This window comes from Anomalospiza imberbis, chromosome Z (genome assembly GCF_031753505.1).
Source record: "Anomalospiza imberbis isolate Cuckoo-Finch-1a 21T00152 chromosome Z, ASM3175350v1, whole genome shotgun sequence".
Lineage (NCBI taxonomy): Eukaryota > Metazoa > Chordata > Aves > Passeriformes > Viduidae > Anomalospiza > Anomalospiza imberbis.
Genome location: NC_089721.1, coordinates 47,113,931 through 47,123,681, shown reverse-complemented (window position 1 = coordinate 47,123,681; position 9,751 = coordinate 47,113,931).

The window sequence follows — 9,751 nt, the reverse complement described above, 5'->3', positions numbered from 1 at the left end:
AAAACACTCATAAACTTCCTTTGTAAAGCAGATCTTGTACAAAACTTTATAGAATGCATTCTATTTACACCTAAATCTAAAAACCAGCTCTGTAGGCCCCTTTTACTTTCTAAAGTTTATCTGATTGATAATGATCTAGGTCACAATGCCATAGGGTCTTCCTATGACTCTGCCAGTATTGTCTCACGAACAGTACAGTCATTAAATACTACTTAAAGGATAGCAGAGGCCCAAAAGGATACAGACCCTCTTATGTTTGAGTGAACTTCAACCTGCACTCCAGCAGATTAAAAGAATGATGGATTTGTGTTTATAAAGTGAGTTGAAAACAAAGTACAGAGGAATTGCCTGATGCCACCGTGGGGAAGCATACTGAAGACAAGCAATCTTCTCAGTCCAAGTCAATGCAAACCGGTGTCTGTTTTGTAACCATTACTGTCTTTTCTAATATTCCCAGCAGAAATGTCGGGCACAAGGAGATTAAACACACCTTTTTGGGATCGCTCCATTCTGGTCCTTAAGCCACTGACATGACTGGTCGATAGCACTGATGGACTCTTACAAGGAAACATAAAAATTCAGAAACCTCCCCCCGGACAGTAGAATCCAATTACATATTTGAAATATAAGTATAAATTTGACTAAAGGGGTTAATATAATTTGCCAGTTTTTGTGCTGGCATAAGTCTCTACATTTCTAGAGCATTTAAACCCAGCCTTTTTACTGAACTGCAGACTGCATTAGATAATCTGCTGGTAACAAAGATTTATTAGGCTAGGATGTTAAAAGTAATAATGTTTGGTAATTCAAGTATACGTCAGCATACTTGGGCATATACAGAGGGCACAAAGAAGGTCAGAAAGCATTCAGATGTAAACTAGCCTGAAAATACCTATAAATAATCCATAGTTTTATAATAGTTTTGTTTCACTATCAGCATTTGCCTTTTGTTACTGCTTCAAATTACTGCTTCTAGACATAAGCAAATGAATTATACAAATATCAAGTATAAATGTTGGTAAACAAATACAAATAAATATTCTTTAAAAACAAGCCCATGCTTATATTCTTACAACTCTTACCTTCCCAAAACCTTTGTTATATGAATTTCCATGGGAAAGCACATGGGAAAAGAGCAAAACAAAGGCTTTTTAATGAGCTTACCCTTTGCAAGAAAGCCCAATATAATTTATTATTGAAGTTTTGAATGTCATACTACTGTCAAATGTGTTATGTCAAACACATTTGAAAACCAAGAGTCAACATATATAAATAAAGTTATGCCTGAAGAAGTGGGTCTAATCTTATCTGTGCAACTGACAGCATGATTTCAGGTCTAATTCAAAGGATGTGCACAACTCAATTTGCTGCTCCTACTTTGAGAAGAAACTTAGGAAAATATAAAAGACTAAACTGAATTATTATTGTCTTTATCAAATAGCTGTAGGTCTACTTTGGCTGTGGACTAACTGGACTAGAATCTTCTAAAGTCATGGCCACTGCTTTCAGTAAGTTGTGCTTTTATTATTGGAAACCATAATTTTCTTCCTTGTAGATGGTAAATAGAAGACAATAGAATGTAGAAAAGCCAGGCTGAATTACTATTTTTGTCAATGATTTTGACTGGTCCTAACCAGCTGTTTCAGAATCCGTTTCTGTGCACTGCTGTAAAATACTTATGAAGAGCTGAGGCAGCTCTGCCTCTTGTGATAAGGAGGCCACCTCCTCATCTTCCTCACCAAGGCCATCAGAAATGTAAGCAATAGCTTTGAAGAGAGCTCATCACAAAGCTTTAGACTTTGCATTAGGGTCTAGTTCAGTGCTTTGCAAAGTATGTGTGTGGCAGGGAAATGTACAACCCAGGATGTGTGCCAGACAATACACTGGAGGGAAGAAAAATGGGTTCTAGCATTAACAAATAAAATAAAATAAAATAAAATAAAATGAAATAAAATAAAATAAAATAAAATAAAATAAAATAAACCCAAATTTTCAAATACTGTTTGTTTTTTTTTATCTTTATCTCACATTATCTTAGTTTCTATTTTGGTATATGTTTTAAAATGTACATAATACATTTATAGAATAGTACATGTATACAATTCATAAATAAATGTATATGCCTCTATTATGGGTGCATGCTCAAAAAGGTCTTACTGATAGAGGTGCATGATCAAAAGCTTTTGGAGGTCACTGGTCTAGCCCTGGCACAGTAATGGTATCGGTGAGTAAACACAGAGGATATGCCATTGGTAGACATAAATTCTTTTATCACAATAAACTGATTTCCCAAGGACATATGACAAAACAAAGGAATTGGAAAATAGAAGTAATGTGGGGTGTTCCTCCTCCCCTTTTCCACTTCCTTTCATTTTTACATTTTCCTTCTTCCTCTCTATTTTTCATTACATTTGGCACTTTTCCATCTACTAACTGCTCCACTCCTGTTTGGATTAGTTACATTTTTCTTTGAAAAAATGTTTTATTTTGAAAAGACAAAAGCTTTAAACTCTTTTTGTATTTTTCTTTTCATTTTTCCTTTTCCTTATTTTGCCTAGTTCTGCTAAAATCTCTCACTTCTCCCAGCATCTCCCTTTTTCTGCCTTATTCTGCTGGTTCTGCTTTCCACTACCTAACCACAAATTTCTTTCATCTGATCTGCAGATCCTTATTTAGGCCTTCACCAGGCCAAACATTTACCTTAATTTTTTTTTCCTTTTTCCCCAGTGGAACCTCCTATTTTCCATACCCTCCCTTCCCTTTTATTTTCTTTTCCCACAACAAGATGGAAGAGAAGTACTTAGGAGCAGATACATGGTTTTGTTTCCTCTGGCCTTCCAGCTACTTGGCAACTAACCTCACCTTATGAAAGCAGGAATAGCCAAATATTTGCTGCAGCAAGTCCCTTCTCATCTGCACTCCTCTGTGCCACTGAAATGCAGAATGTGGCACGCAGTCCATGGAGCCTCATCCACTTCTGGCTGCTGCTTGGAAGATTTCTGAGATGGGCTTGGGAAGCACTGAGACTAAGACAGGGGCAACGAGACAAGAGTGCAAGGGACAACAAAGAGCCTGCAGGAAGAAATGGGTGTGCGAAGCCAAGGAACAATCTAAATTCAGGGGAAGACTGGCTACATCAGCAGGTGGCAATTGCTGCGATTCAAGTATTGTCACAGCAGAAAACGTCACAATAAATAATCTGGCAACCTGTGACTTAATGATCAAGAGCCTTCGGAGTCTGACATTATTAATTTAGTTGCTTCTCTGTTGCTGTGCTTTTCAAAAAATCATAAACCTAGGTGTTTCAAGACACACAATGGCATAAGAAATTATCAGTCACAGGGAACTGTAATCCAAAAAAAGTAATGTAGATACCTATGACACTTAATGTTTTTTTTCCTCCCTAGAAATTTACTAGAGTAAAAAGAAAGGATCAGTACAGGGATTATCAATGTATTATGCACTGGATCGCCTTAGAAAAACAATCACATCAAAGTATATAGTACATCTCAGAAAACTTTATTAACAAGTTAAAGATGACCATTTAAATTAGTTCTCAAAGTATTTGCTAGTACTTAGTTTCAGTGCTTTAACTATGCTAAAAAAATCTAAGTTCTGAGACATGTTTTTTTTAATAACATATTTTTTAAAATATTCTATGACAGGAACAGTATCTGCATCTATATCCTATAAATACCACATCCTATTCCACACTAATGGTCTCAAAAATCAATATAAGTATCTGTTAGACATACTGCTCCATAAAATACAGCGGTGGCTAGATAATATATTTATACACTGTATTTTTCTATAGGTGATACATATTGTATCTCTTTTTATCAGATTATTTGAAAGCATGAGAACATATTTTCAATAATGCAGTTTCTTAGTGTACCCTAAGTGTGTATTACATTTCAAATAGGGACAACTAAATGACTAATGAGAGAGAGCACTACCTTTACCAAGAAAAATTATGAAATCTACTAGAGAATAGTTGGGCAACACGGCAGCAGAACTGTTCACCAAACCCTGCAAAAACAAAAGGGAGGACATTCATTTAGGAGTGAAAATTTAATGAGATGGATTTAAAAACAGAGAAAAGGAAGCAGTTCTTTTAGAGTGATGAAATTGTTGGATTTGTAGCCATGAAATAACAGTATGAAGAAGTTAAAAAAGTCAATAAATACAATCATACACTAAAGATTTTAAAGGGCATAGATTTAGATGTAATCTTTAACATTTCTAGTTCACTAATTTAGTATGTCAGTGGAGCACAAGAAGATCTGACAACAGAGAATACACAGTCTAAAAGCTGTTTCTAAATCACACCTGAGTAGCAATATTGCAGAGCAGTGGGACAGATGGACAACTTACTTGACATATCACAACACTTTCAAAGAGAATTTGCTATATAAAAGCATTTTTTGTGCATTAGTTGCTAATCTGTTTGCAGGTTCTAAGCCATATGAAAATGTGGTAAAATTAAAGAAAAGCATAAGTAATCATGCATTTATAATGGGTCACATGGTTATTGCAGAAAAATTGGCATATAAGAAATTCATAAGTTTACCTAAATAAAACCTTTATTGCAGACCTATCTGTGCTCCACATGCACTCTACACAGTGCAGAAAGCTGCAACAATGTAAAACTTAGATGTGGAAACAGATGTCCCCATGTTTCCTAAGCTCAATGCAGTGGATCAGCTCGTAGCAACATAAAAAAATTGGTGCTTTAATTAGACCTTTGTAACAGGAAAAAACTCCTATGAATGATGAAAGAGAAGCATGGAGAAGCAGTGCAGCTAGCTGAATGATTCACTAATAAAAAGAATACAATTTTTGGCTGTCATTGATGGTCCCATGATTGACTACAATGAAACTATACAATTTTTCAATAGCTGTATGTGTATCAGAGTCATGATACATGGAAATGTGAAAATTTCAAAACATTATTTCTTAAACAAACACTTACTGATTCCTGGTTACTTATCCAATTGTCTACTGAAGTCATACAGTACTAATTACAATTTAGAACAAGTGATAGAATAAATAAATAAAAATATAACAAAATTACCATTAAACACACACATTCTTATGGCCACGTCCTCACATGCCACAGAGACAATTTGACTCAGAACAGCTGCTGAACACTGACAAAGCAATAATCAGAAGTAATAATGCTTTGTTCACATGTGAACACTATTGTTAATAGATGATTGTTTTTTAAAATAGCTACTCCTCATAGAATTCATCAAATTGTTAAAGCTGCAAAAGACCTTTAAGGTCAACAAGTCCAATCACTAACACAGCACTGCTAGGTCTCCCACTAACCCATGTCCCCAAGCACTGTGTGTCTACTTGTCTTTTAAACACCTCCAGGAAGGTGACTCGACCACTTCCCTGAGCAGCCTCTTCTAATCTCTGACGGTGTCTTTGGTGACAATATTTTTGCTAATATCCAATCCATACCCACCCTGTAACATGAGGCCATTTTCTCTTTTCCTATCATTTGCTGCCTGGAAAGAGAGATTGAAACATGTAAAAAAATCTGTTGATGCCAACTTCTGTGGAAAGCAAGCCTAAAAGTCACAGCTCAGACACATATTGGAAAACACTGTGTGATTGTGTAATTCACAAACAATGCCTTGCATAAAATCCATTTCCTTACATTAGAAAGTGAAAATATGGCAGGACAATAATGCATTGTACCAGCAGTCTAAAATGACCATGGATTAAGTTTAATGTTTACCTTATCTGCATTATTCTGGAGTTGCCCCTAAGCATATTCATATTTGCCAGTCTTTGTGGTTTTATAATGCCTTATGATATCATATGTCTCTGAGGGACTCTAGTTACTGACAAATGAATCATAACTTTTCCTTGAAACAGAACCCTCAAGACTTTGTGACTACAAAGAAACACATAAAATACAGCCTACATATCATCCTAACTTCTAGATTACTCAAATTGTCATCGGTAACCCAAAATGTTGATGTATTCCAGATCTATTTGTGCCCAAAATTGTTCCTGTCTCTTTCTGACCCTGCAGCCGGGAAGTTGCTGTGTGGAGTGCTATCAGGCACTTTTAAAGTCGGCTCTCACAAGCAGCTCATCCCCTCTTGCCATGTGGGTTTTGGCTCGTTGACTTCCTGGTCTTTTCCCAGGCAGAGACGTTTCCTTTTGGGATTCTCATTCGGCTTTTTTCTCTCATTTTGAAGAGTCTACAGCTGGCAGTTTTGAGCTCCATGGAAGAGAATTGCACATGTTGCCTGTACTGCCGCATCGAGTGGGGTGGCCCCACTCCAGCAATCTGGTCCAGATCCATTGGTCCCCGCTCCCGGAGAGAAGACTACGGAGTCACCCCAGCCCAGACACCTTGCCTTTACTGCTTCTACTGAGAGAGGGGGAGCAGTCCTTCTGCAAGTTTCCAGCCCTTGATCCATGGAGCACCAGCTGGAGCTCCAGCTGGAGATAAGCAGAATGCAGGGGGATGGTGGGGGAAGACTGGCACCACCTTTCCCTTTGTCCCTCAAACCGCACACTTGGCTGAGGAGTGTCATGATGGGGGGCTGTCCCAGGCATTTTGGGTCTCTCTGTTCTGTGGAGTGTGCAAGGTTTAGCAGTTTTATATCTGATGGCTATTTGCTGATATTTCTTGACTGCTGCTGTGCCCATTGTTGGCAAACTTACCTTTTCACTTACTTCTACTTGTATTCATCACTTATTGGTGGAAAGGGATTGGTTGAACCTATAAAGGGAGGCAGCTCATTCCAGAGTATGCTCCTTCAAGTTGTCTTAAACCAAGACAAATTCTTTTTGGTTTGGAACCCTAAGTAACATAACGACAAGGTATCTATTACACACCTGCTATGATGGGCAAACTGAGATAGTGCTGGGCTCTATAAATACAGCAGAACAGGAACTCATACATCTTTTGAAGTCTGCATTTTTTGTCTAACCTCCTGTTTCGGCTCCAAGTATGTGGTTTGTGTTCCACCACATTACTGGCCACAAAATCTCTGACAGGAAGAAACTTACATTAAATCTTGGTGCCAACTAGAAATGATACTACAACACAAAAAGAATTCTGATACAACACAAACAGAATTCTGATAAGTAAGGCATGCATTACTTTGCTTTTCTCTGTGTAGTGCACTATGATACACTAGGCCAAATACAAAATAAAGACAGAAACTATATATTTAACTCGTACCATCTTGAGAAGCAGAGAGGTCTGAAAACAGAAACGTCTCATCAGCACTTAAATTTTACCACCTAAATCTTTTGTGAACATTCTTCTAATGAATTAAAGCATTGCCATGAATGTAACAAAACAGCACCATCCTGGGAGGCTGTTTTAAACCAGAGACCAGATATTTCTGTTTCCGTTTTGAAGAGTGTGCAGCATCTACCAAATGGACCTAGAAACTTTTTTTAGGAAATATTTGGAGCAATATCAGAATGCATCATATGTCTCCAAATCATTAATGCTCTCGCAAAGCTGCTGGGGATTTTTATACACACACTCCTTGCTCTCCGTAGAATGACTTACATAAATGTACAACATTTACATTTAAAATGTACTTAGACCTTTAAAAGCAGATGACTTGGCCAATCAAACACCTTTGCAATACTTCAGGTACTGGATAAAGAGTTGCAGCGCCATTATGTGCCCTTGAGCTACTAGATGAGTTACTGATTAAATTACTTGAAATGCTGTTCTAGTTTATGACTTATTTGGACCTTTGGCACAGTTCGGTTTTAGAATTTTAGTCAATCCACCATTTACCTGACTCCAGAAAAAAACTTCTGGCAAAAACTTCCATGGCTTTGGAAAATCAAAAATGTCCCAGTATGACAGCCTGATTACATTCACATTACATTCACTCAAAGCTTGAGGAGACAAGGCACAATTACCTACTTGAGGTGCACACAGCTTCTAGCCTAATATGAAGCTATATTCACTATCTCATCAATATCTCTCTCATGGTCTTCTCTGCAGCGCTCATTGAAAGTTAAAAAAGCTATTTGTCCACTTTAAGCAAAAAAAATTGAAAATTAAACATTAAAATGACAACCAATTGTAAGATACCTCCTTTACCAACCACAAAACCTCTTCTAAGCAACAAGACCATTTCAAAGTTTCCTCATTATCTTGAAAACTTTATTAGACTAAGACACCCTACTAATGCCTCTGTGAAAAAATTAATGCTGAGATAATTTTTTATGGTTGGCCCTTACTCACTGGAAGAGTAATCTGGTGTTAAGATCATATCTTTTACATTGTTGTCTTTCTTGAAACATTTTCCTTGGCATTTTACCAGAAGTTTGCAAAGATTTTATTCCCTTTCACAGAAAGAAGACACCTTAACTGAGAAATAAATAAAAAAGGGAAGCAGATACAGTATAGAAATTATTAACATACAATATCATTCTATTGTATAATGAATTTATTAGGGAATCATTGTTTCTTTTTATGGCTATTTTACAATTAGTAATGTCACAACTCAAATTGGTTATAAAGTTCAATATGTCAAGAGCTCTAAGTTTATGTCATGATGACATTTCAGTCTGATGGTACTCAAGGTGAATGGGTTTTCATACTTACTTTTAACAGTTATCTGAACTGTTGAAGTGATGGTGAGCAAGTCTGACACAGCTACTCGCTCATGGCAAATTTCCCCACAAACAATTTTTCATTTCATTTTACAAACACTAATCAGGGGAAGTAAAACCAACTTTATTACCCGATTTTATTGAAACAACCCAAAACAACTGTATCTCATAACTTAATAGTAGCTATGAATGCAACATTTCCATCTTTGATAATGTTTAAGATATCTTTCAAACACTTTTCCTCTTTTCAGGATAGCATGCTTATACTTTGCTTCTAGCTTTTCAAGTAGTAGTACACTGTAGCAATCTGATCTTTGATGACACTGTCTGTGGTATAAAAGTTGGCATTAGTCTGACTCAGCAGTGATGGTCTCAGGACTAAGAGGAAAAGGGTTCTTTTGTTGCTTTCTGTTGCTTTAAAATATAGCATGAAAAGCAGGGAACACCAAATGAAGATAATTCTTCTAAATTAACAGTCTCCACTTCTGAGCTGGTGTACACATAATGACAGATGCTGAAAGGAAGCCCTTAAGATCATTTACTTGTGTGCTGAGAGCAGGGTCAGCTATAGCAGGTTGCCTAAAGCTGTGTTCGGCTGAATTCTCAGTATGTGTAAAGATGAGAACTACACAGTCAGTCCCAGTGTTTGATCTGCCTCACAAAAATACCCAAAAAAGTTGCTTTCTAATTTCAGATTACATTTTCTGGTCTTCACCGTGTCATCATAGACTCTTGCCCTCTCAGAGGGCAGTACAGGGATATGTCCAGCTCTCTCCACTCCTTACCTCAGATATTCACACATAATAATTAATATCCTGTCAAATCTTTTCTTCCCCAGCATGAACAGCCCCAGCTCTCTCAGCATCTCTTCCCATGCTGGTTGCTCCAGTCCTTCAGTCATAGGCTGGAGTCATGTGGCCCTAGACTGGACTTACTCCAGTACATCCATATCTTCCTCACGCAAAAGCCCAGAGTCAGACCCAGCATTTCACACACATCTGCACTCACAGTGCAGAGAAGAGGCGTAGGATCACTTCCCATGATCTGCTGGCAAATTTCTGCCTATGGGGCCTGGAATGGTCTTGCTCGCCTTTGTGCACTGCTGGTTCACATGCAGCCTGTAGCAGCATGGTCC